The 27,990-nt window shown below is 40.5% G+C and overlaps 1 long non-coding RNA gene across 3 annotated transcripts in view; it reads right to left on the reverse strand.

The window, feature by feature from the left end:
• The window catches only part of LOC110255513, a 386,303-nt gene that overhangs the window by 341,367 nt on the left and 16,946 nt on the right, over positions 1-27,990 (reverse strand). Inside the window, exon 3 of one of the 3 annotated variants that reach the window (XR_002335935.1) lies at positions 18,790-19,351. The exons of the other annotated variants lie outside the window; for them this stretch is intronic. This is a non-coding gene — a long non-coding RNA (uncharacterized LOC110255513). Of the gene's footprint in view, positions 1-18,789; positions 19,352-27,990 lie in introns of those variants that run through there. 3 annotated transcript variants of the gene reach the window in all.

Here is a 27,990-nt window from a genome sequence, read left to right on the forward strand (position 1 = left end):
CAGATATAACCTGGAGTATATTAGTCAATTGCTCTAAGCTTCAGTTTCCCCTTCTGTAAAACTATCTCCCAAGATGTTGGAGATTCAATGAGAAATCCCCTCCCTCTCAAAAAAGCAATCATCATCCCTATCCGTTTACATATGAAAGTACATTTGCTGAATCTAGTCCCTGGTGCAAAATAGAAGACTTTTGAAATCCAAATACATTCTCTTTTACCAAGGCAAAGCACTTAAATAAACCAATAATTAGCCTTGGAAATGAAAAGCTAAAGAGAAATATTAGTAGCGAATTTGTTCATTTTTCTCTTCCCCTCGCTACACATTAACTGTGGCTTGATCTTGACCTATGTCAACATATATCAACTGCTTCGATGGTTTCAACTGATCTGCTTAGTTATTTTGCTGGTTGCTTCAGCTAAAGGACTGATTAGTGGTCAATTAGCAGCTGGCCAATTTAGTCAAAAGCCTCAAACTAGTTTTTCCCTAATGGTGCTATGATAAAACATAGGTCCTGCTGGAGATGCCTGGAGAGAAGAAACCCTTTGCAGAGATGACTGTCCATTCCCTTGCGCTAAGATTGCTCAGATGATGCCCCCAGCCAGCCCAGAACCCCTTCCTCAGCCTTCCAAACATTTTGCCAGCTCTCTCTCCAAATCACATCTGACAGGGAGAGCCTTTTCCTCTCTTAACTCTAAACTGAGGGCTTTATGGACTTGCTCCACGTTTCTACGGGGCACACCAAACCCTACCTCGCTAATAAAAAGTGGAAAAGTTTCCCCAGGCAGATCGTCTCTTCCGCACCTTGATTAGCCGAGCAAAATGTAGACATAAAATGCAATTGCTTTTTTTTCCAGGATGCTAAAAATGTCAGCCTTGATTTACCCCGACACTCTGACTGACTCACGGGCAGACATAAATCCTTCACGGCCAATGCAATCATTTTTTGACCTGCTCAGCGGTGGAGAGAGGGAGGGGCTTCGAGTTTATCTTCCTGGTGCCAGCACCTCGATCCCAAGAACTCCCCCTTCATCTACCCCTGAGAAGCAAGGGCTAGAGGAGTAAAGGCAGAAAGACATGTGTTTTATATTATTTCTGAAATATCATGCAACAAGAACTTGTCCTTTAATTTATTAAGGGAAGCAAAGAGGAAAATAAAAGTATTTTTTATAGATCAGTTTCCTCTCACCTGACTCACCACCTCACCTCACTGCTGCTTCATCCTTCATTGGGAAAATGCTGTAATACCTTCTACTTGGGAAGCAGTTTTCTTTCTACTACAGGAAAAAAAACCCAACGCCTTTCTACCGTATAGTTCCCCAGGTGGCCCATGTGACATTCTAGGGATGGAGAACAGAGGTGTGAAAAGTGGCATCGTTCTGAGTTTGCTCAGAGCCAGGCGGGTGGCCTGGCGGTTTGGAAGCATGGTCTCCAGGAACTTGGTCCATGAAGCACAATCCACTAAGCAAGTGGGCAAGACAGGTAAATGGCAAAGACATGGGATGGGGTCTGCCCTCTCACATCAGCCCCTGACTACAGTTTGGACCAATCATTTCTTTCTTCATTATTAGGTCCCCAATCCTTAAGACAGGTTCCATATAGACCTGTTCCTCCCATCTTCCCCCATGGGGATCTCGCCGTATTTGTAAATGCTTTGAACTGTCCAAAAGGAAAGATATAAATGGATGGCATTATTCTCCTTGCCCTCCATGGCTACAAGCCAGAAAAGTGGTACTCACTGCTCCCAGAAGAGACAGCCTCTCCCCTTCCAAAGTCACAAAGTGTACCACCTGTGTGAGCCACTTCTGTCTCCTATGAGCAGTGTGGCATTGCCTCTCCATCCCTTCATACGCACCCCTGTGCAGGGCAGTGATGACCAAGAGTCCCGGTCCAATGTCCCCATTTCTCCTTTTATGACTTTTTGGCCAATTAGGTTTTCTTTATCATTGTCTCTTCTAGTTGAGTTCTTAGACTGGGGGTTTCTAAAAGGGCAAAGACTATAGTCCCCTCCCTCGCCTATAGTAGGTGTCCAATAATGAGTTAATAAAGTGGGCCCTTGTCTCCCCATAGTTCCAGTCTTCCAAACCATGTTCAGAAAATGCTCTCTTAAGAAAAAATCTACTAAATTTTTCCAGAGTCAAAATCTTGAGAATCCTCCTCTTGCACACATTTTCCTATGTATCCCTTCTTTTTGTCTATTCCTCTCCCAGCATGCAGAGCTGTGAAATTGACTCCAGGGCCCCTGGAGGAAATAAAAGGCATAGCTCTCCCATTTCTCCATCACGTCACTCAGCAGGCCATCTCCTCCAGCCCACCCCCAGCCCCCTGCCTATCTCTGCTTGCCCACAGCTGCTTCCTGAGGGGCTATGCCTCTTTACAGTTTCTTGATTCTCTGGAATATGGGGTAATCTCAGAGGTGAGATGTCAAGACACTCTCGAGTTCCAAGGGCAGAACTACCTTCAATCCTATCATCAAGAGGGACTCCAACTTCCAAGTGGAGCCTCCAGAAAGGTGTACCACTTGACAGCATCAGGAATAAGGATGATTAAGTGTTTAGGCACTAAGTAGGCATGTATCTGAGTTCTTGTTTATCCATAGTACAACACTGGAGCTAAGTGTTTTCTATTATTTTGAAAAGTAGAGTTGAAGCCATTTTGATGGTAGCTCTCTGGTTAGGGATGGCCTTGTAACTCTTGACCTAGCCCCCCAGCTTCCTCCTGGCTCTAGCTGGTCGAGCAGAGAGGCAGCCACCAAAGCCCCCTTTGCTCATGCCCCAAGTGGACCATGAAGACCCCGGCCCCCCACAGAGTTGACGGGGATACTTTATCAGCTATCTCGGCTCTAGCTCAAGGTATACTGTCATCTAAGCACCGCCCTGCAAATCCAAGAGGAGAGGAGGAAAAACATACTTTGGATGTTATGAAAACTATGTGACATGCTCTGGTAGCTGGCCCCTGGCCTCGATCCATACATTATTTAATGGGAAAGAAGACACACCCTGAAGGAGCCAGAACAATTGTTTAAGGGGGGGAGAAGGTGGAAGAGGAAGGACTGCGTGTATTTTTTTTTAATTTCTCAGACCGTGCCCGTTAGTTTTGTTTCTTATTTAGGATATGGCATTAATCATGCTAATATTTTACAGCCGGGCTTCACTCTTTAGTCATTACTTTAATCAAAACCATCAGCGAACGAAGGAACACGTTACCAGGTGGGAATAACTGCTACCGCTCGCTGTTAATTACTTTGCATTTTACAGCAATCAGCAGCAGGGGCTGAGATCATAATAAATTCATGACTTATGGGCCCATAAAATCATTACCGTAGGAAAATATGTTTTATCGGGGATTCGATGGGCTGCTGCTCAGAGAGAGATTTCTTGAAGGAAATGACACCCATGAAATTAAAAAGATCTTAGCAGTCAGCAGAAATGCAAATGCACAAAGAGAGCAAAATTTTTGCCGTGGGAGAAAGGCTGGCAGGAGCAAGGGACTGGGTGCAGATTGAGGGAAGAGAGGTGTGGCCACGAGAGGGGCGGGGCCACGAGGCGCTGCCTGAGCCCGTGATGTGACTAAAAGGCTCTGAGCAGAAAAAGCCCTTAAAGCAAGGAAGGAGGCTCAGAGACCCTGAGCTGATCCAGAAGTCAGGGAGAGCAGTGCTTTTGCTACATCCTAAGTCTCACCCTCTCCCATCCTTTATTTCAGCCAATTTTTTTTTTTTTTTAAAGGGATGTATCCATGGCATATGGAGATTCCAGGCTAGGGGTCGAATGGGAGCTGCCGGCCTAAACCACAGCCACAGCGACGCTGGATCTGAGCCACGTCTGCAACCTACACCACAGCTCACAGCAATGCTGGATCCTCAACCCAATAAGCAAGGCCAGGGATCGAACCTGCATCCTCATGGATACTAGTCGGATTCATTAACCACTGAGCCACGATGGGAACTCCTCAGCCCACTTTTTTCATTGCCTTGAATGCTTAGGCTTAGGGGGTGTCAGAGGTCACAGGGATGGTGAAGTAAAAAGCAAAAAGACAAGTCAACAAACCATCCCTGAAAAAGTCAAAAAAATAAATAAATAAGGGGGAGGGAAACTCATTCCTGTATCTTCTCTCCTGTCCTAAGACAGCTCAAGTAAGCTGTTTGATGGACAGCATCACTCCTTAACTGAGGCAAGCCTGTCCCAGGCCACTCACCCCCACCACCATCTGCCCATCTCCAACCTAGCTGTGTGGCATTTTTATTAAAGGCCATCTCTGGCCCGCGGGAAATGCTGTCCATGGAGGATAATTAAAGCCCTGGTATTTGTTTTATTGGGCGGTTGCTCTGTCTTCAAATTTCTCCCAAGATGCAGTCATGCCATTTGTTTGGAAGTAACTGTTTCCCTTTTCCTTGGCTTCTTCCAATTATGCTAGACAAATACAGGCCCTTATTTAGTGTTATTTAAGCATGAAATTATAACAGATCCTTTTAAATGCTAAAGCACTAAAAATAAGTCCTTTTATCAAGGCACACCAGGTCCAGATCTAGTAGCTCATTAATTTCTGTAACTCAGACTAGATGAAATTCAAACAAATTCCAAGAGCTTTCAATGGAAGGTTTATTCATTCTTCCTGGGATGATCACCATTCTTGTTCGTCATTATCATTATTGTTCACATTTCTATAGGGCTAGGGAGGGGTTGTCCTCTCAGCGGGGTGAATAGCACAGCTGAGAGGGATCGATGTCACCAGAAAGATGACAAGGAGCCAAACCTACGTTTGCATCCCACTCTCACCACTTACTAGTTGTGGGGGACTTTAGGGAATTTATTTAACTTCCGAGACCTTGGCTATTGATTTTGTACAATAGAGAAAATTACACCTACCTTGAGGTTAAGAGCTATTATGGAAATGAAATCAGCTTACTCTGAACGTGTAGCACAAAATAAACCACCAGGCAGGGTCTCTGACAAAGTTGATCCACTTCCAGGAAACCCTTCACCATCCTACCCCAAGGTCGGTCAAGCTAAAACTGCCCACACCCTGAACGAAGTTGGGATTTGAGAATCAGGCTGGGAGACCTGGCCCACAGGAATCTTGTACCACAGCAGCCTGTTACATGGAATGATAAATGAATGGTCTGGGGCATTTGGCCAGATTCCCACCTAAGTTCTTGGGAGATTCAGAGTCTCATAAGAGAGAGATCTGCTTCAGGAACAAGAGTCAATGGCATTAGGTACCAGCCACACTGGAAGGATGAAGATGACCTGGGAAGTTGAATCTGGGTTCCAGGCTGTGCTGTCTCATTTTTCCCATTGCAATCTCCTTCTCTCTCTCGAATCTTTATGGATACTAGTCTGATTCGTTTCCACTGTGCCGCAGCAGGAACTCCTACAATCTCCTTCTCTTGCATTTGCCCTTTTGAAACTACTCATAATAATGAGAAAGAGGGAGGCCTCTGGTCATCATTTGCCCCAGCATCCTATCCCCCTCAATTAAGGGACCTCTGAATCCAGGCATCCCCCCCACCCCATCTACCACCTCTCTAGAGGCATGGCTGGCAGCAACATTCAGCAAGAAAACCTACTTTCCCTAAGCTATTAGCCTCCTTCACTGTCCTAAACAGCAGAGCCCGACCTGCCTCTCCTGCCTAGTTCCTTCCCCCTAGCCCCCAGCCCTGGCCACCACCTCACAACTGAGGAAAAGAAAAAAGATGAGGAGGTATTGGCAAATTTATTTTAACCAAGAAACCAAGAAATGCAATAATCCACCAGTATTTCATCTCCCAGGACATCAGAGTTTCAGTACGATTTTGGATCACAGTGAGTTAGATGGGTGCTGACCTGTCAGCCATATGTGTCCTTGATACGTTGTATAAGTAAGCCCCTTACAGTGGGTTGAAATAAAATAAGGGGAGACTTAGAAGGGTGTGTGGGGTTTTCCCCTCCTTTAAGGTTGTCGAAGCCACATTGGAGCAGTTTTGGTATGGTTGAAAGAAGCCAATTACCAGAGTCAGCACAGACAGGTTCAAATCCTAGCTCTGTCCTGCACTAGGATTTTGCTGAGTTACTCAAGATCCCCAGCTTCCCCATCTGAACTGCGGACTATGCAATTCTATACTGTTGGAAAGGATTATATGGTTACTGTTTATAAAATATCTAACAGAATATTCAGTTACAATGCTCATGGCTATTAGTAAATTAGCACTTTTTTACTGAAAAAGCTCGAAGGGACTCTTAGAATGATTATGAGTGAAGATCCCAACCTGTGTTAAAAAACCCCAAAGAGTTTGAGCTATAAAACCCAATATACGGTACCAGAAACCCTATATCTGTTACAATTCTTTGGCTACAAGCAGAAGAAACTTCTTTTAGACATCTTACACAGAAAATTTATCTGTTAAAATAGGTAACATATACTTCAGTAACTTAAATTTCAACCATCCTTAGATGCTATTATGAGGCACTTTAAAGAAGAGATTTAACCTTACCATTGTTGAGTGAACCAAGACCCAAGGGCCAAGGGAGAGGAATTAAACCTCCAAGTCTCCATGTCTTCCACATCTTCACATTTAAGCTTTACATATGTCACATCATCTGGACTACCACAAGCATGTTTATCCATCATACTTAAACAACAGTCTAAAGGAATTGCTCTTCAGATGTCATGCACATGTGCCATTTTCTATTGACTATGGGCTACAACACTGTATAAGAATTCAATAAATGTATTGATTGATAGTGATTGTTTTGGGAAACTTTGGTGTTGCCATTAGTTTGAGGATGATAGAAAAATTTCTTCTTTTAAAGGGGAAAAAGAAATACTGTCATGAGATACCTATTTTGTGTCAACTGTGGTAGGTATTTATACATACTTACCACAACAATCTATTGTTTACCCTAATAACCATCTAGGAGGTAGGAAGGTCAAGATACTAAAGAACAAAAGGTATGTTAATATACTGTGTGTTATCAGAAGGAAGAGGGAGAGGGAGACAAAGAGTGAACAGAGAAAGCGAGGGAGGGGGAGATGTAGCAAGAGAGAAAGGGAAGGAAGGAGGGATGGGGGACAAAGACTTTAAAAATCAATAGGGATGAATAACTAAGTTTGGGTCTTAAGAGCAACCTACACGATATCAAAACTACAATTAGAAGTATGTCAATATACAGAGAACAAACTTGTGGTTGCCAAGGGGGTGGGGGAGAGAGAGGGTCAGACTGGGAGTTTAGAGTTCGTAGTTGGAAACTATTACATTTAAAATGGATAAACAAAGCCCTACTGTATAGCACAAGGAACTATATCCAATTTCCTGAGATAGACCGTGATCAAAAAGAGTATAAAAAAATGTAAATATATATATATATATGAGTCACCTTGCTGTACAGCAGAAATTGGCACAACATTGTTATTAAAGTGTAGTTGATTTGCAAGTTTTTAAGAAAAAAAAAGTGTGTCTGTACATCCAAAGACCAGTAGGAGTGAAGAAAAACAAAGAACGATAAAATGGAAAAAAAATAAGATGAAAGAACTAGGTTCTAACTTATTAGTCATTAGAATAAAAATAATTATTCTCAGAATATAAAACACTACTAAAGTTTCAGTCCAACAATACACTGCAAGACAGTTAAAAATACAGATGAGTTAGAAATAAAAGGATGTATAAGATGTATTAGAAAAATAAGAATCAGAAAAAAAGCTTAGTAGTGATCTTACTATTTGGACAGGATAGAATTTAAAAGTAAAAATTTGAAAGGAACAAGTAACATCAATTCATAAAAGGCGGAAGGAGTTACAGGGAAGGTATAGCTAACAAAGGCATATGCATTTGATACAGATTCAGATACAGAAAGCAATAGTTGTCTCAACTACAGGATCAAAGAGATTCATCAACAAGTGGCATGGTGGATCTATTATAAACCAATACATCAAACAGAAAATAATAGAGATATAAAAAAACCCCAATAACTTCAGTAGTAAATTCTAGCAAGTATACAAAGAATGTATGTGGAAACTCTTCCCCAGTAAATGAAGAATACAGCTTGTAACCACACCTCAGTCACAGAAATAGGCCACATATTGGACAATTAAGGCAATCTCAATATATTCCTGAAGAACAATATCCCACTTCAACATTTATGAAACAGAATTAGAAATTATCTCAAAAGGATAACACAGGTGTTATATAAATTACATTTTATTGGCTATTTCTTGGGTGAAATAAGAAATGAGAAAGGAAATTTAGAAATATTCAAGACAATGAAAATTAAAATGACACCTATCAGACTTCCTATGGTGGCTCAGCAGTAACTAAACCGACTCTTATCCATGAGGATGGGGGTTCAATCTCTGGACTTGCTTAGTAGGTTGAGAATCTGGCGTTGCCATGACCTGTGGTGTAAGTGGCAGGTCTGGCAGTTCAGATCTGGCGTTGCTGTGGCTGTGGCATAGGGCAGAGGCTACAGCTTTGATTCAACCCCTGGCCTGGAAACTTCCATATGCCATGGGTGTGGCCCTAAAAATAAAAATTTAAAAATACCGTCTATTAAATTCAGTGGGACATTGTTAAGGCCATGCTTAGAGAAAAACATGTAGATTTAAACAAATTATCAAGAAACAAGTAAATTTAGAAATCAACTAGCTAAGCATGCAAGCAAATAAATTGGTAAAAGAGCCTTAGGAAAAAACCCAAGGCAATAAACAAATCCACAGAAATGAACAGTAAGGAAATAACAGTAAGGGAAAAAAAAAAAATCAATGAAATAGAGAATACACACAACAATACACAAAAGGCTAGGAAATTCAAAAGACATTTTGCTTGTTTCATAATGAATATAAAATACAGATCTATAGGAATACTGATCAAGAAAAAAAGGGGAAAGCTGAATGCCTCCCCATAAAGGAAGGATGGATGGATGGAAAAAAGTAAGAAATTCAGAAAATAAACAGCTGTAAGTGAATATATTTGAATACACTGATAAATAAAAGGCTAAAACAATTTTTAAATGCCAAAATTATAGCAACTAGATTTATGGAGCTTAAAGAGACCAGTTAATATTTAAAAGAGCTATAGAAGAAACTTATTGACTTTCCTGTCCCTCACCTAGCCAAAAAGTTATGGAAGAGTTCTCCAAAATTCTCTAGGAATGATGGATTCCAGTTTTAGCCAATGCTTCTAAAAAACTGAAAAAGCAAACTCGCATTGCTCATCTTATGAGACAAATACAGTTTTGTTTCTGAAGCCAGACAAATACAATTCTAGAGCCATTTCACTCATAAATATCAATAAAAAAGACACTAAATAAAATAGTAGCTATAGGAATTAACAATGATATGTATATGTACATCTGCATCGGGCTCAAGTGAAGTTATCCAGGAATGCATCAAAAACTTAACATAAATTTATCATGTTCAGAATGAAGAAAATAGGAAGGAACAGTAGGGAGGTTTCTTAAAACAACTAAAAACAGTTACCATATGATCCAGCAATCCTACTCGTAAGCATATATCCAGAAAGCTCTAATTCAAAAAGATATCTGCATCCCCATGTTCATAGAAGCAAAATTACAATAGCCAAGACACGGAAGCAACATTCGTGTCCATGGACAGAGGAATGGATAAAGAATATATGCTCTGTGTGTGTGTGTGTGTGTGTAATAATGCCAATTGCGGCAACATGGATGGACTGTGAGATCATCATACTAGGTGAACTAATTCAGAGAAAGACAATCATATAGTATCATTTATTTGTGTTATCTGTTTAAAAGAAAAGATATAAATGAACTTGTTTATAAAACAGATTCAAAAACAGACAAATTTATGATTACCAAAGGGGAAAGGGATAAAGAGATAAATTATCAATTTGGGATTAACAGATACACACTATTTTATATAAAATAGATAAACAACAAGGACCTAGTATATAGCACAGGGAATTATAGTCAATATCTGGTAATATCTTGTAATGACCTATAATGTAAAGTAATCTGAAAAAGTATATGTGTAACTGAATCCATTTGTTATACACCTTAAGATAACACAATATTGTGACTATATTTTAACTAAATGTATATAATATAGAAATTAAATTACATCAATAAATAATGATGATATGGTAATATCAACTGATTCAGAAAAAGCAATTGATAGGGTTTGACATCTATAATGATACATTCTATCATCTCTACTAGTTTAACTTAGTATAGGAGGTCAAGGTTACAAGGAAAGTAAAAGAAAATGAGAAGTACAAGGATTGGAAGACAGTCTTTAAACTGGCTTCTCGGTAAATGTGATACTCCACCCACAAGTATCAGTATAGTCAACAGCTGCCAGATATAGGATCAACCTACAAAAATCAAAGTAATTTCTCTATACTAGTAAACCTCACCTAGAAAATTTTAAAAATGAGTTACCAGTTGCAATATCAACAAAGAGCGGCAAACTATATACAAGTTAAAAATCACTAAAAGTACGCAAGACCACTATAAAGAAAATATAAAACTTGAATAAAGGACATAGAAGATAAAATACATGTAATAAATAAATGAAGTAACTCCATGCTCTTGGAGAGGGCGATTTAATATCTGAAAGATGCTGATTTTCTATAAATTAAAGCAATCAAGTTAAAATCTTAAATCAAATGTATATACAACATGATAAATATACCCTATTTTTCCTACATGGAAAAATATCTCTACTAATAGCTAAGTTATCATGAAAAGAACTAAGTAAGAGGGACTTGTCCTACAAAATATCATTATATGAGTTTGGTTTTTTGTTTTTGTTTTTTTTTTTCCCAATGCCACACTCAGAGCATATGGAATTCCTAGGCTAGGGGTCGAATCAGAGCTGCAGCTCCTGGCAACACTGGATCCCTGACCCACTGAGCAAGGCCAGGGATCGAACCACATCCTCACGGATACTAGTTGGATTTGTTTCTGCTGCACCACAACACGAACTCCTAGATCAAAGTTTTTTTTAAAAAAAATACTCTGGTACTAACATAAAAACAGGCAAAAAGACCCAAGGAACTGAAGGGGAAACCAAGAAATCTGAGATTATAACAATGTAATAGACAGTGAAGTAATTCTGTAAATCAGTGAAGAAAGAATTAGTCATTTAGCAGAAATTTATTCACTAGAGAAAAGCATAACTTAATCCCTCATTAATACCACATAGAAGAAATATAGGGGAATATCTTTGTGATGTAAGAGTGCAGAACTTTAAAAATAAATCTTCTAAATGTAAATCCTAAAACAGTAAATGAATGTTACAGCAACAAAATTTATTTCTGTACATTGAATGCCATCATCGACAAAGTTAGCCACAGATAGGTATTTTTAATGTTTAAATTCTAAGAAGTTAATATTTAGAAACTAGAAGAATTGTACATTATCAAGAAGGAGGCCTCTCCATCAGGAAAAAAAAAAATGGGCAACTAACATAAATGGACAGTTTGTAAAAGAGGAAACCCAAAACTTGAGAAGCGTATCAAGAGATGCTGAAACTCAACAACAGTCAGGGAATGTAAATTAAAATAGCACTCAGATTTCACTCTATACCAACTAGACTGCCAAAAATTAGAAAACTGGATACTGCTATATTGGAATTCTCTTGCATTGCTGGGAGAAATGTAGACCAATGCCATTTGCAGGGGAAACAGTCTTGCATTACCCATAAAATTAAATGCACGGATCTTATGACTCAGCAAATCTGTTCCTAAAACAACTTTTCACATAGGTCCAGAAGGGGATGTGTTCAAGTTCAGTAAGTTATTTGGCAATGGCAGCTCCTGGAATGGTTCAGGGGACAACCTGTTAAGTTATACACCAGAGGCCTGAATGTGAATGTGGCAGTCTATCAGTGCCAGAGTTAATAGGTAAAATGTGGAAGGTCTGAGAAGCTGATACTGTGTAGCAACATATAGCATTAGATTCAATAGACACAAACACATACCAGCATGAAGAGACCTTAGAGAGTAGTTCTTAGGGCACAATATAGTAAGATATATAAGTTAATACAATCTGTCTTCTCAAAAATTAAAACTAAATGTGCACAAAGCAAAAGCAAATATTTTGTAACACATGTCAACAAAATATACATTTTATTTTTAATTTGTTTTATTGAAGTATAGTTGATTTACAATGTTAATTCCTGCTGTACAGCAAAGTAATTCAGTTACACATATGTATCTATACATACTTTCATATTCTTTTCCATGGTGGTTTATCACAGGATATTGAATATAGTGTCCTGTGCTACATGATAGGACCTTGTTATTTATCCATTATACATATAATAGTTTGCATCTGCTTATCCCAACCTCCCAGTCCATCCCTTCCCCCATTCCCTTGGCAACACAAGTCTGTTCCCTATGTTCGTGAGTCTGTTTCTGTTTAATAGATAAGTTCATTTGTGTTATGTTTTAGATTCCACTTATAAGTGATACTGTATGCTACTTTTATTTCTCTGACTTTCTTCACTTAGTCCAATAACCTCTTGGTCCATCCATGTTGTTGCAAATGGCAATATTTTGTTCTTTTATGGCTAATATTCCAGTGTGTGTGGGTACACCTATCTTCTTTATCCATTCCTCTGTTGATGGACATTCAGGTTGCTTCCATGTCTTGGCTATTGTAAACAGCATGTTATGAACAGAGGGGTGCATGTATAACATGGTACACATTTTATCAGTAGATGATTGGGAGTGCCCACTGTGGGGCAGTGATCCAGCTGTGGCAGCACCAATTCAATCCCTGGCCCAATGCAATGGGTTAAGGATCCAGCTTTGCTTTAGCTGTGGTACAGGTCACAGCTCTGGCTCAGATTTGATCCCTAGCCTGGGAACTTCCATATACCATGGGTGTGGCCAACAAAGAAGAAATAAATTTTTTTAAAAAAATTAGATCATCACCTCTGGGAAGGAAGGGAAAGGAGTCTGGGTATGGGAGTCTGGGTATGGGGATAAAATAAAATCCAAGAGGGCCCTTCTCAGACTCATGATAGTAATACTCATCAACTAAGGAACATAGTTCAACAGTCTCCTCCTAAAGATTCTGCACCAAAAGACGAACAGAAAGGAGGTTGTATGAAGGAAAGCAGGAAGTTCTGAGAAGCACTGGAATCACCCTTCCTCATTATTGTGTCAGTCATTTAGACCAGGAGATGGCAAGCTTTTTCTGTAAAGGACAAAATAGTAAATATTTCAGTCTCTGCAAGCAATATACTCTGTTGTAACTACTCCAGTCTACCATTGTAGCCAGAAGGCAGCTAGACAGTATTTGAAGAACAAGCATGGCTGTGTTCCAACACAACCATCATGTTATTCATCAAAACAGGTAGTGGAAGTTCCCGTTGTGGCTCAGAGGGTTATGAATCTGACTAGTATCCATGACGATGCAAGTTCAATCCCTGGCCTCGCTCAGTGGGTTAAGGATCCAGCATTGCTGCGAGCTGTGGTGTAAGTTGCAGATGTGGCTTGGCTCTGGCATTGCTAACAGCTGTGGCATAGGCCAGCAGCTGCAGCTCTGATTCAACCCCTAGCCTAGGAATTTCCATATGCGTCAGGTGTGACCCAAAAAAGCAAAAAACAAAAACCAAAGCCACGTGATGGGCCCATGCGGTACACAGGCTGTAGTCCTGATGACCACTGATTTAGACTCCCAAGATTATAACAAGTAAGTGCATTGAGGGGTCCTTGTTAGACAGATTGCATTTACAGATCCAAAAATCTGGTTATGCTGCCTGAAAATTTCCAGTGTAATTTTGTAAGCAATAGAATGGAGTAAAGAGCCAAAAATGATTTCTTTCAATGTTTTTGAGAGTACAGCTATTTTGCCTTTTTAGGTAGATTTACTCCCATCTATTTTGTTGTTTTTGGTGCAATGGTAAATAGGATTGTCTCCTTAATTTCCCTTTCTGATCTTTTGTTGTGAATGTATAGGAATGCAAGGGATTTCTGTATATTAATTTTATATCCCTAAACTTTACCAAATTCATTGATGAGCTCTCATAGTTTTCTTGGTAACATCTTTAGGATTTTCTAGGTATAGTATCTTTAGGATTTTCTAGGTATAGTATCATCTGCAAACAGTGACAGTTTTACTTCTTATTTTCCGATTTGGATTCGTTTTATTTCTTTTTATTCTATGATTGCCATGGCTAGAACTTCCAAAACTATGCTGAATAGAAGTGCTGAGAGTGGACATTCTTGTCTTATTCCTGATCTTAGTAGAAATGATTTCAGCTTTTCACCCTTGAGAATGATGTTAGCAGTGGGTTTGTCGTATATGGCTTTTATTATGTTGAGGTGGGCTCTCCCTACTTTCTGCAGAGTTTTTATCATAAATGGCTATTAAAATTTGTTGAAAGGCTTTTCAGCATCTATTGAGATAATCATAGGTTTTATTTTACTGTTTGTTAATGTAGTATATCAAACTGATTGATTTCATTTGTGGATATTGAATAATCTTTGCATCCCTTTGATAAATCCCACTTGGTGGTATATGATCCTTTTAATACATACTTGGACTTGGTATGCTAATACTTTGTTGAGAATTTTTGCATCTATGTTCAGAGATACTGACCTCTAATTTCCTTTTTTGTGGTGTATGTCTGGTTTTGGTATCAGGGTAATGGTGGCCTCATAGAATGAGTTTTGGAATGTTCCTTCCTCTGCAATTTTTTGGAAGAATTTCAGAAGAATATGCGTTAACTCTTCTCTAAATGTTTGATAGAATTCACCTGTGAAGCCATCTGATCCTGGACTTCAAGTTTTTTAATCAGTTTCAAATTTAGTACTTATAATTGGTCTATTCACATTTTTTATATCTTCCTATTTCAGTCTTGGTGATTATATCTTTTTAAGAATTTGTCCATTTCCTCTAGGTTGTCCATTTTAGTTGCTTGTGGTAGTCTCTTATGTTTCTTTGTATTTGGGAACGCTCCTACACTATTGGTGGGAATGTAAATTGGTGCAAACACTATGGATAAGAATATGGAATTTCCTTTTAAAAAATTAATATAGAACTATCACATGTTCTAGCTATCCCACCTTGGGCATATATCTGGAGAATACAATAATGTGAAAAGACACATGCACTTCAATGTTCATTGCAGCACTACTTACAATAACGAAAACATGGAAGCAACTAAATGTCTCTCGACAGAGGAATGGATAAAGAAAATGTGGTACATATATACAATGGAATATTACTCAGCCATAAAAAAGAATGAAATAATGCTATTGGCAACAATATGGATGGACCCAGAGATCATCATACTCAGTGAAGTCAGAGATAACTATCATATCACTTATATGTGTAATCTAATAAAAATGATACAGAGGTACTCATTTATAAGAGAGAAACTCAGATTTCAAAGTCAAACTTACAGTCATCAAAGGGGAAACCATGGGGGTAGGGGCAGGGATAAATTACATGAATAGCATTAACACATATGCACTACTATATACAAAATATATAATTAACAAGGGCCTACTGTATAGCAGAAGAAAATCTACTCAATATTCTGTAATAATATATATGGGGAATAAAGAATGGATATATGTGTATGTATATCTGATTCATTTTGCTGAACACCTGAAACTAATACAACATTGCAAGTCAACTCTGCTTCAGTAAAAATTACATGTTAAATTTTTTAATTAAAAGAAAAGAACCAAAATTTGCCCCCAACAACCCTTTTCTTTAGTGTCTCAGACTCCAGCCAAGAAGAGGAGTTAAAGTTGAAAAGCTCTCTAAGTAGGGTTATTCTTACTGAAACTCAACTAGTCTTTTAAACTGCTATTTCCATGGGAGCTACCAAATCCATAAGAGAGGCAGAAGTGGTCAGGGTTCTGAGCTTTATTATTAGAATTTTTTATAAGCAGAAAATGACAGATACCAGGATTTCATATTACAACCCTACAATCCTATAAATATCCTTTTCTTCTGGGAAGTGTGTCTGACCAAAACATAGGAGGCACTATGACAAGCTAGTCAAAGAGAATAGAGGTTTAAATGTCAGCTGAAACAATTTTCATTTCCTTTTCTAAAAACATCATTTGCACAGCTCTTTAAGCCACCAAAGTGAACCTCTAGCAGTTTGAAGTTCATCCAGAAAATCCTTTTGCAAAATATTTGCTGAAACACTGTAATGTATGAATTGGAAGGAATTAAGGCTTGTTTGGTTTCTCCTCCCCCACACCTATCATCCCTGAGCTGACTTGTGCAGCCTAGAAGCTTAAATCCCTGTGTCTAAGACCCAGATTCCAAAAATCAACATAATGCTCTCTCACTCCCACCAACAACTAAATTTGTTGCTGAAATGTCTCATTTGTAACTAAAATCTACTTAAGTGAACAGACCAACGATCCTTCATACAACACTGTCAGCTCTCCAACACCCCCAGTAGATCTTTTGTCCTTCACTTGGTCTAACATCCAGTAAGACACTTGCATGGTAGTGTTTCAAACAGAGCACAGGTCCCTGCCCTCAAATTACAACCCAGCTCAGCCATAGCATTAGAGGGAAGAGCCATGTGGCAGTGACTCTGAAAACAGTGGTTCAAAGAGGGAAGAAACAACTGTGGACCACGGTGGTCTGGAGAGATTCATGAAGGGGACCCCCTTTTTGGGCAGAACATCCTGGAACAAAGACATCAAAGAACAAGGAGATGCCAGGCAGGGAGAAATGACATAATGGCTCTATGTTAACTACACCAATTAGAAGGGGCAAGAGCACCCGTGTTGAGGTGATGACATTTCAAGCAGCTTCAACATTTTTCACCTGTTGCTTGCTAACTTTTCTTTCTGTCACAAGCACAGACATTGTAATCATATTATTTACCAGGCAGGTATTTATAAACAAGAACTTCTGCTTCCTTGAACTGCCATTTCACCAAGTTTTATAGCTTCACCTCAGCGCTTGGACTACACACTGGTTTTAAAATACCTAAGTCAGATCTTCTCTATGTTCAAGTTCAATCCATTAGCTTCTGCTACATTGTTTTCCATACAATGTTTTTCAATCTACTACAATATATAAAGCAGGCTGTACTCAAATATGCCCAGTGTTGAGTTGGATAGTGAGCTACAAACCCAAGTTTCTCCATCCCTACAACTAGTCTCCAATTTTGCCTTGCTGTAACAGGGGTCATCCATATGTACACAAATATGTGTGTAACAATATGTGGCATAGGATTTCTGCCTTCTTGGGAGTTCCCTCGTGGCACATCAGAAATAAATCTGACTAGAAACTGACATTGCAGGTTCAAGTCCTAGCCTCGCTCAGTGGGTTAAGGATCCAGCATTGCTGTGGCTATGATGTAGGCCAGCAGCTATAGCTCCAATTAGACCCCTAGCCTGGGAACCTCCACATGCTGTGAGTATGGCCCTAAAAAGACAAAAGACCGAAAAAAAAAAGGAAAAGAAAAAGCTTTCTGCCTTCCTTAGCCACGCCTCAGCCACCTGTGTGCCACCCCCACCTCCCAACTGTCTATGAAAGCAGAAGACTGGGGTATGTGTGAGCAGGACAGAGAGAACCACTGGGCAGCATGACATGGCAACCAACGTGGCGTCACTAGTGCTGTCAGTGGAGTATTCTGCTTCTTCTCCCTTTGGAGCATCCAGTAGAGTTGCACGTCTTGACCCTTTTGTTATGATAGGACCATGTGACCAGTTGTAGACCACTTGTCATTCTAGGGCAGAATGGTCAGAGCAAGACCTTCTGGAGCTCTTCTCTCCCTCTGACACAATGCCATTCAAATGGTAGCGTCAGTGGGTTAAGGATCTGGTGTTGCTGTGAGCTGTGGTGCAGGTCTCAGACAAGGCTTGTGTCTGGCATTGCTGTGGCTCTGGCATAGGCTGGCAGCTGCAGCTCTGATTAGACCCCTAGTTTGGGAACCTCCATATGCTGTGAGTGTAGCCCTCAAAAGACAAAAGAGAAATAAATAAATAAAAATTAAATTAATTAATTAAAAATGTAAAAGAAGGTCCTGTCTCACTTGATGGTAGATCCCGCCACAGTGGTCAGTCCCTATAGGAGATGGGACTAGGAAATTAAGTAAGACTACACTGGACTTCTAATAACTCAAAGTAATCCAAAACTCCAGGAAAACATCTATTATGCCATTTTAAGAAAGGGAGTTTGGAAAAAACATGGTGGAAAGCAATAATGAGGGAAAGGAAAAAAGTGTTTCAGGCTTACACTGCACTGAGTTTGGAATGTTCACTAAAATAATTACACATTTACCTAAAAACAATGACTAATGTTTTTTCTCAAGCAGTCAGGAACTCATATGGACTAATGTGTATTGTCATTCAAAGTGATCTCCAAGACTACAACACTTCAACCAGTAATGCTGCTATTGCTCAAAATATTTTTTTTCAAATTGCCTTGAGTCAGTTTATGAGCCACAGAATGAAATGTCTCATTATAGCTACAGCTTCCCTTTCCTTGTATGTCTTCATTTGCTCTCTTTCTCTCTCTTTGGACCTTATTCAGCCTAACTCTGCACACTGCCACCCCCACCCCAACATTCAAAGGTAAGTGAATTGCATGCTTGCTCTGGAGAAGTCCCTTCTGTGGGTTGAGGAATAAAAAGGGCTGGGAGGATGAAAAGAGGAAGCCAGGGAGTTTTACAAGGAGAGGACTATTTGGATGTTGCCTACGCAAAAGCAGTCAATTGCTAACAAGGGTGTTGCAGGCTGACCATAAATGTGAGCCCCCCAAGTTTAATCCCTCTGATTTTAAAAAAGCATTCTGGGCTATAAAATAAGTCGCAATAAATTTAAAAGGATTCAAGTCACACAAAGTATGTTCTGTGGCCACAATGGAATTCATTACAAACCAATAACAGAAAGATATACGGAAAATATCCCAAACATTTCTCTACTAAGTAATACAGTTCTAAAAAAAAGTGGATCACGTAAGAAATCAAAAGGAAAACTACCAAGAATTTGGGACTGAATGAACATAGCAGACAAGGAAATACTTCTCAACTGCAGCTATGAGGCTATTGTCATCTTGATACCTAAAACTAACAAAGCATTACTAGAAAAGAAAATGACAAAACCAATGTCCCTTATGAACCAAGATAGTAAATTTCTTAAAAAAAAAGGAAGTTATCAAATCAACATTATGTAGAAAGGATAATGAATTGTGGTCAAATAGCATTTATCCCTGGAATGCCATGTTGATTTAATATTCAAAAGTCAGTCGATGCACGAGTTCCCACTATGGCACAACAGGATGGGTGGTGTCCTGGGAATGCTGGAAGGCATGTTTGACCCCTGGCCCCACACAGTGGGTTAAGGATCCAGCATTGCTGCAGCTGTGGCTTAATGGCTTAGGTCTCCATGGCAGTTCAGATCTGATCCCTGGGCCAGGAAATCCACATGCCATGGGGCAGCCAAAAAAAAAAAAAAAAGACAAGTCAGTGGATGCAAGTCACCCTATTAGCAAGCTTAAAGGAAAAAAATATGATGTGATCATCACCAACATAAAGCAAACAAGAATCAAGGATGAATCCTAGGACTGGGGTCTGGGGAAAAAAAAAAAAAAAAAAAAGCATCAAATGTCACAGAAAATCCCAGTAGAACAAAAGAGGTGCCAGCTATTAAGGTTTGATATTCAGGAGACTGTCGGTGAAGTTTTTCACAATCGTTTCTTTGGAAGGATGAGGCCAATGGAGCTAATAGGGCTAATGCGATGCCAGGGGCAGAGGAAGAGAGAGTGGTAAATATCCCCTTTTAGTAAGACATCACTGTTTTCCTACACAAGCCCTGGCCTCAACCACAACCCCTGAAGGAAGAGGAGTATTTCTCCCCACTTTCTATCTGGATAGAAACTTCGACAGATAAATATTCTGAGTCCTTAGTCGACATAAATTCAGCCTTGGTCCTATATAAACCCCAACTATACTTATAAAGTGCTTACTGAGAAATATGCTAAAGACATCCTTAGCCACAAATTATCTTTCAGAACATAGGGATTGGGGGAAAGAAAGTGTGGTGGTAAAGCGCTAGATGCTTTAGACCTAATTGACAAATTTAGAAACAAATAAATCACCAGCAGTAGATGGCACCCACCCAAGGGTCTGAAGGAACTCAAGGATGAAATTGTGAAGCTGCCGGCCAAATTGTAACCTTGCAGTTACAAATGGCCACATGCCACCAGAGTGGCAGATTGCCAGAGTGACTGCTCTCCGTGACATGGGCTGCAAGGGAGACTGGAGAACCACAGACACATAGGTCTTACTTTGTGTTGTGACAAACAATAATGCAGTGGAGACCTACTCCACCATTAAGAAACCTCACGTCTCGCTCCCGCTGTGTCTCCCACTCTGAGGGGAAGCAGGGTGGTCCAGGGGACTGAGCAACAGCTGGAATTTGGGAGAAACCACTCTGAAATCTGTTCTGCCCCTATTGATCCTCATTACCCTGAGTCTCATTCCCAGATGCAAAATGGGACTATTATCTGCCCTACCTACTCCATGAAGTTGTTGAGAGGTTGAGGGGAGGTAGATAACAGAGATTACATTTCATGGGAAAAAATAGTAAAATAAGCCTTTAACAAATCTGTGGTATCAAGTAAGAAGGATGATCACAACAACAATGCAACAAGATGACAGTGAGGATGTTCTATTAAATGCTTGTAGAAAAGAGGGTGCATTGCCAGTGATTGTCTTCCACTACAACCTCAACAGCCACTTGCTTTTGTCTCTCTCTCCTCCCTTGATTCTCATTACTTTGAATTTATCACCTTCCACCCAAGGCTACCATTTTCAGTTGCCTCTTTGCCATCTGTGTGTCTTACCTGAGCCTCAATCCTGAACTCATTTGTTTTGCTCCCGATATTTTGTCTCCACCAGTCCCACCTGTTTCTGCTAATAATACACCAGTCTTACCTATGACCCGGCTTCAAAACCTCAAGATCGGCTTTGAGACTTTTTCTCCTCCACTAAACTCATGCACACATACATATGCACACACGCATATACGTTCTAAGTTTTGTTACTTCTCACCCATTCTCCATCATGATGCCTCTGGAATCCATGCCTTCATTTTATTCTCCCTGGCACTGACCTAAGTCAGCTCCTGTTATCTCAATCACTCTCTGAATCCTTAGAGAAGGGTCTTCTATGTGCCAGCAATCATGAAAGATGCTGAAGATGTGATGGTGAGTAAGACATGACTCTGGCTCAAGAGTTTCTCCGAGTCAAGCGCCATCAGTGGAGGCTTTCTATATAGAGGAGATCACATCACAAGAGAGGTAATACGAGGGTACTGATAGAGGGATCTTTATGATAATAGAGCTTCTATGAGAGATAAGGCTTCTAATCCAGCATAAGGATTAAAGGTGGTCAGGAAAGGCCTCCCAGAGGAGCTGATTCCTGAGCTGGAGGCCAATGGGTAGAGGACAGAGCAAGGTGTGTAGAAAGGAAAGAATTCTAATCAAAAGCTGCAAAACATGTTCATAAAATTTTAAACATCTCTGGATGGTTGGAACACCATTTGTGCAGGAAGGGGCAAGACGCAAGTCAGAGGAGGGAGTCAGGAGGCAGAAGGTGGGGGAGCTTATAAACTATGTTCAGTATGTTTACTTTAGCGGAGGTGAAGCCACGTGAGGGGATTTCTGCATGGAGGTGACAGATTGTTTTCTGGTCCAATTGTCCTGTTAGAGCCTGGGACCCAGCCTCAAATGCTCAAAGCAGGTTGCTCTCCCAACTTTGTCTCCATACCCAGAGCACGCCAGCCCGTAGATTGCTTCACCAAGCCCTTGCCACCTGGAGACCAGGATCTCTCAGCCCTGGGGGCCACTAGCGCCTCACCCCCAACCAAACCGTCAGGACCCCCTAACTTGTCCAACATGTAGCCACGTGACTCTTCCTGCCTGAACTGAAGCCCTTCTAGTGGTTTAGCCTCTTCTTCCTTATTCTCAAATGGCTTTGGTGTTTCTACTCCCTTGATCCAACTTCTGACACTCCCATTTCTTCTCAATCCTTACCCCACACCCCTGGATTCTCTGTTCCCTGACTAACAAATTCCCTTACACACTCAACTTCTCCACTGAATGTCCCTTCACTCCCTTGTCTTGATGTTGGTTGTCTCCTGCGAATCCTACTTCACCTGTACCCTTGCTAATGCAAGCTTCTCTTTCACCCAACACCCCTCATCTTTCCACACTGGGAGTCAGAACACCACCCTCTTACATAAAAACCCAGCTCCTCTTCCCTGGGGCATGCCGAGCCATCCTCAGCTCTGTTCCCTACTGCTCTCACAGATGTTGTCATTGTTATTCATTTCCCGAAATTTTTTTGGGGGTAGGGGACGCACTTGTGGCATATGGAGGTTCCCTGTCTAGGTGTTGAATTGGAGCTACAGCTGCCGGCCTACACCACAGCCACAGCAACATCAGATCCTTAACCCACTGAGCAAGGCTTGGGATCGAACCCACAACCTCATGGTTCCTTGTCAAATTCATTTCTGCTGCGCCACAACATAAACTTCCCATTTCCTGAAATCTTTAAGAGCTTGACCTGGTCCCGCCACCCTCCTGATTGGACCCAAACCCCCTGATTCTGAGTTCTTGGGCTTTCTAACCCCCAAAGAACTTCTCTATCCAGTTTCTTATCTTCACCTGAAACTCCTTCTCCTGCAAAGGGTGTGCTCTATAATTTTCACTCCTTCCAGTCTCCTCCCTCAATTACTCCCATCAGACCAGCTCTCCTCTCTCCCTGGTGCTTCCAGACCACTGACCCTGCTACTCTCTCCTCAGCTCTTTCCCACTCCATGTGCACATTATACTCCATGACCCACTACTTGAATCCCTCTTCCATTGATATGCTATATTGAGTCTTGATAGAACCAATTTGATCAGCATTCCCACTGTCAGAAACCTATGCCTGGTGCTAAAATGGGGTACCCCTGGATTACCCAAAGACTCCTAACCAGTGTCTCATCCTCTTGGACTCTTTCCACTCAAAAGCATCTAGTACCTCACCTCCCCATCCATCTTCCCAAAGCTGAGATCTGACGCCCATGGCCTGTCCAAGAAATTTAACCCATCTGAGATCTACATTCCAGAACCAACCCAGCCCACCTCTCTGACCTTATGATTTGTTCCTATCCATTTTATGATCCTGTCCAATTTGTAATATCCTATTTCACCTCTTAATATCTCACTTCCCACCTGTGTCTCCAACAACCACCTTTCTCTTTCTGCAGAAATAGGTGTGAGTGTCTGCGTGTGTGTGTGTCTGAGTACCTACATATCTTGAATTACTGTTAAGCCAGCTAGGTGCCATGACTCCCCCAGGTCTTCCCAGCTTTTCCTGCAAGAACCCAGGATAGCATGAAGGGGCTTCACCACCCATTGTAACCAGTACTCTGTTCTCCTCCCCTCCCCAGTCTTGGCAGCTGAATCAGCCAGGGCACACCATGTGCTGACCTTCTCTGTAGTCATGGAGCCCCAGATGTGCCAGAACCACTCTGAACTGCAGTCAAGCCACTGAAGAGGCAAGACTTCCCTCATCCCACATACCTCAGGGGACCAGGGTCCAAATTCTGTTTTTGTTTTGTTTTGTTTTCCAAATTCTTAAACCTAAAAGACAACTTTGGGGTATCCCCAGTGTGTCACAGAGGGTTCGTATCAAATTCACGTTCTGGGTTCCTGCTTGCAACCACTCTCTTCCAAAGAATCAGATGGAAGGCCACAGAGCCTTGCAGAGAAAATCTCTCTGAGAGTGATTTTCTCTGAATTCCCTTCCATTTCCCCACTCCCCATCCATAGCTCCCCTGAAGATACATCACAGGCCCAATTAATAAAGGCCTTTCTTTCTTCAGGGATGCTTTCTGTGAAATGTGCTAGAAAACACTCTCAGTAATCCAAAGGCCATGCTTCACTACTGGTGACCTTGAGAGCCACTTGGCTGTTCCAAGTGGCACGCCTCATCTGCCTCATTACCAGCAGAGCTGTTATCAGAACCATCCAAGATGACACAGCTAAAATCAAAGTGCAAATTGTCTCATGTTACATCTATCAAACTTCTAGAGGGCAGAGCTCCTGGTGTGTGACCCAGAGCCAATTATTTAACCTGCTAAACCTCAGTCCCTCAATCCGTAAAATGGGCTAATAAGGATCATCTCACAGGACCACTTTGAAAATTAAATGTTGTGTGGAAGATGAGAGTCTACTGGTAACTAGAAGGCAATCCTAACTCTCAGTGCTGTATGGTGGTGATGGAAGTGGGGGTATTCTAAGAAAGAAGATGATGTCTTTATTTGGAAACCCAAGACATCAGCCTGCTTATAAAGAAGTCCAGCTGGATCTTAACCCAAAAGAAACAAAGTACCAATTAGCACTAGGGAGATTCCCCATTACTTATAAAATATTTGAAGATTTTCTACTAAAGGAGTTTTAAAATTCTTCTATACTATATTATCCAATATCCGTAAAACATCATTATATGTAATGGCATATATAATTTGAATGTTTCAAAATCTATTTAAGATATTACAAAATTTTCTATTGCCATAAAAATATTATCTGCTGCACTGACGTATTATGTAGACACATTTTTATAACATCAGTTTAATTGTTCAGGGTCAAGTTTTAACTCCTTTTTAGTCTGGTTTATTTTTCACAAGATTTAATTTGGGGATAGACAGTCCAATATAAGCAGAGCAAAAAAGGCATCATGTGGTAATTTCATGTTTTCAGCACATTGTGTCTGGCCATACATTTTTAATATCATAAAATTGGCTTGTTCTGTAATATTTTGATTGGAGATTTATGCATACTGTTGCCACATTCTTTAAACAGATGTGCCGTAAATTTGATGGGGGAAAAAAAACAAATCCCTTCCTCCTGAAACTAGGACACTTACTCATTTAAATAATATAGAGCAACAACAGTCACTGTGGATGTTTTAGAAACACAGGATTTTCTGCAAAGTAAAAGGCCTCAAAACGTGCAGTTGCAGTTTTATGCCCAATTCATTGCAGATCTTCAGAACTTCTGACTGAAGCGTTGCCGTAATTCCCACAATGGCCACACCTACCCATGTTGTCTTGTGTTCAAGTAGCAACACAGAACACCAGGAAGTAAGAGAACTGGCTTTCTTAGGCAGAAATGCAGTCCCATAGAGGAGGTTAGATTGAATCTGCCTGATTCATGGGCCTGATCACAGCCCTTCTTAGAGGCTGCACAGAAAAGCAGAGCAGACCCATGCTCTGGAATTACGACATCCTGGGTTCCCATCCCTGTCTTAGCACTTACTATCTATGGACCTTTGTGCTGCCTCAGTTTCCTCACCTGAAATGGGAATAATAAAATCTACTTTGCGTGGAGGTGGTAAGAGTTCAACAAAATGGGCCATCATGCCTGGAACAGTGCATGACACAAAATAGATTCTCATTAAATTCAGTCCAATTGATATTTGATGATTATATTCATTGCCTTACTAATAGGTATCCCCAGTGGCAATGAGCTTCAGGAAATAGGGTGAAAAGATCTTGACAGAGCCACACCAGCTACCAGGCAAACAGCAATAACCACCACAACACAATGTCCATTCCTTAATGGCAACAGATCTCATCTGCTGAGTAGTAACTACATGAAAATCCTCTCCACCTTTAAGAAATTTTCTTGAACGTTGTAAGTGACCTTTGCACACCATTTTGAACCATCCTATTTCCAGAAACCATACACTCTAAACCACCTGAAGTCATTTGCACATTCTGTGTGATGTTTTTATTCAATGTTCCATCTATATAAATCCACAAGTAATCCCCAACCTCATTTAAATGAGTTGCTTCCATCTCCTCCCCAACCGAGGCTTTTTACTAAATTATTTTCACTGGTATCCAAAGGGACTTATTTGTTCTTCCTTCTCTGGAAAAGATGCTAATGAACACTGATCGTCAAACACCAAAACACCAAAGGGAAACCAAGGATTTGGAGTACCTGCTCAGGATAAATAATTAAACTCTATTTTCATTTCATCCATGGCTTGGTCTTGGTAAACTTTCCATTTGGAGTTGCTCTGTCAGTCAAATCCTCCCTTATCTGACACCCTCCTCGGGTTCCCACCCCCTTTCTCCACCCCTTTTGTAACCAGAACCTCTCCAAAGCAGTTTTCACTTGCTCCCTGCTTTTTCCTTCTCGAACCACTTCAATCAGCTTGCCTTATAAACACTTCACCGAAACTGCTTTTATCCAGGTCACAAATGACTTCCACGTTGACAAGTTCACTGGCTCAATTATTGGTTTTCTTTTCATTGCGAATTTGAGGCAGTATTTAGATTGTACAAAAGTATACATAATTCAGTGATTAGCTGTGTCTCCAGCGCCAAGCTTAAAAAGCCAAGTATTACCCATACTGTCAAATGCCTCCTGCGTATCTGTCCCAGATGGCTTCCTCTTCCCCCTCTCCTCAAGCAACCAGTTTCCTGAATTTAGTATTGTTATTTCCACATGTCTGTATACTTTTACTACATAGGTTTCTCTCAGCAAGATGTTCGGTTTGAATACTTTACTTTATATATGGTATTCAACTGTACATAATCTTCAACTTCAGCCCTCACCAAGTTTGTGGGATTCATCCAAGCGACTCTAACCTGTGCATTTTGTAGGGTCAATAGAATTCCATTGTGCAGACACAGCACAGTGGGTTTTCCAGTTCTCCTGTTGATAGACATCTGGGAATGATTCCAATACTTTGCTAAAAATAAACAGTGCTTCTATGAGCATTCTTGTGTATGTATCTTGTATTTATCCCAATGGTCAATTCTCAGTGCTCACCTGGCTTTACCTCCTGGAGATATGTGACATGGGCAATCGTGCCCTCCTAAAAATTGACTTTTAGCTTGACTTTAGGGACACCACATTCTTCCCCCCCCCACCCCAACATCACTGCTATTTCTTGGTCTCCTTTGCTGACTCTTCTTCCCAACATCTAAATGTTGAAGTGCCCCAGGACTGAGATTTTCTCACTCCTCTCTTATTTTCATTTCTGGATAAGCTCATTCACTCCTATGGCTTTAAATCTTATTTTTAAACTAAAAATACAAGTACCATAGAATCCAGTAACTTTACTGCTGGGTATATATCCAGAGAAAATGCAAACATTAATCCAAAAAGATACATGCACCTCAATGTTGCAGAAATATTTGTAAGAGCCAAGACATGGAGGCAACCCAAGTGTCCATCAACAGATGAATGGATGCAGATGATTATAACACACACACACCAAAATGTTACTAAGCCATAACAAAAAGTGAAATTCTGCCATTTGCAACAATGTGGATAAACCTAGAGTGTATCATTCTTAGGTAAGTAAGTCATACAGAGAAAGACAAATACTGCATGTTATCATTTATATGTAGAATCTAAACAATAAAATTAATGTATATAACAAAAGCAGACTCACAGATGTAGAAAACAAACTAGTGGTTACCAGTGGGGGAGGGAAGGGAGGAGGAGCTAGATAGGGGTATGAGGATGAAGAGATCCAAACTACTACATGTAAAAGAGATGAGCAACAGGGATATACTACACAGTATAGGGAAATCTAGCCATTATTTTGTAGTAACTTTAAAGGGAGTATAACCTATAATACTGAATCACTATGCTATACACCTGAAAAATAATATTGTAAATCAACCATATTTCAATTAAAAAGGATAAAGAAAAAAGAAATCCCATTTTTTTCTGGTTGATGATTCAAAATGTTCACCATTAGGTCTGTCCTCCTCCCCCTTGAACTTCAGCCCTCACCATCTAGGTTTTTTTTTTTTTTTTTTGCTTTTTAGGGCCACACATGCAACATATGAAAGTTCCCAGGTTTGGGGACTATCAGAGCTGCAGCTGCTGGCCTACGTCACAGAAATGCTGTTGGATCTGATCTGTGACCTATACCACAGCTCACAGATCCTTTAACCCACTGAGCAAGGCCAAGGATCGAACCTGCCTCCTCATGGATACGACTCAGGTTCATTACCACTGAGCCACAATG

Source organism: Sus scrofa, chromosome 9, assembly GCF_000003025.6.
Source record: "Sus scrofa isolate TJ Tabasco breed Duroc chromosome 9, Sscrofa11.1, whole genome shotgun sequence".
NCBI classification, from domain to species: domain Eukaryota; kingdom Metazoa; phylum Chordata; class Mammalia; order Artiodactyla; family Suidae; genus Sus; species Sus scrofa.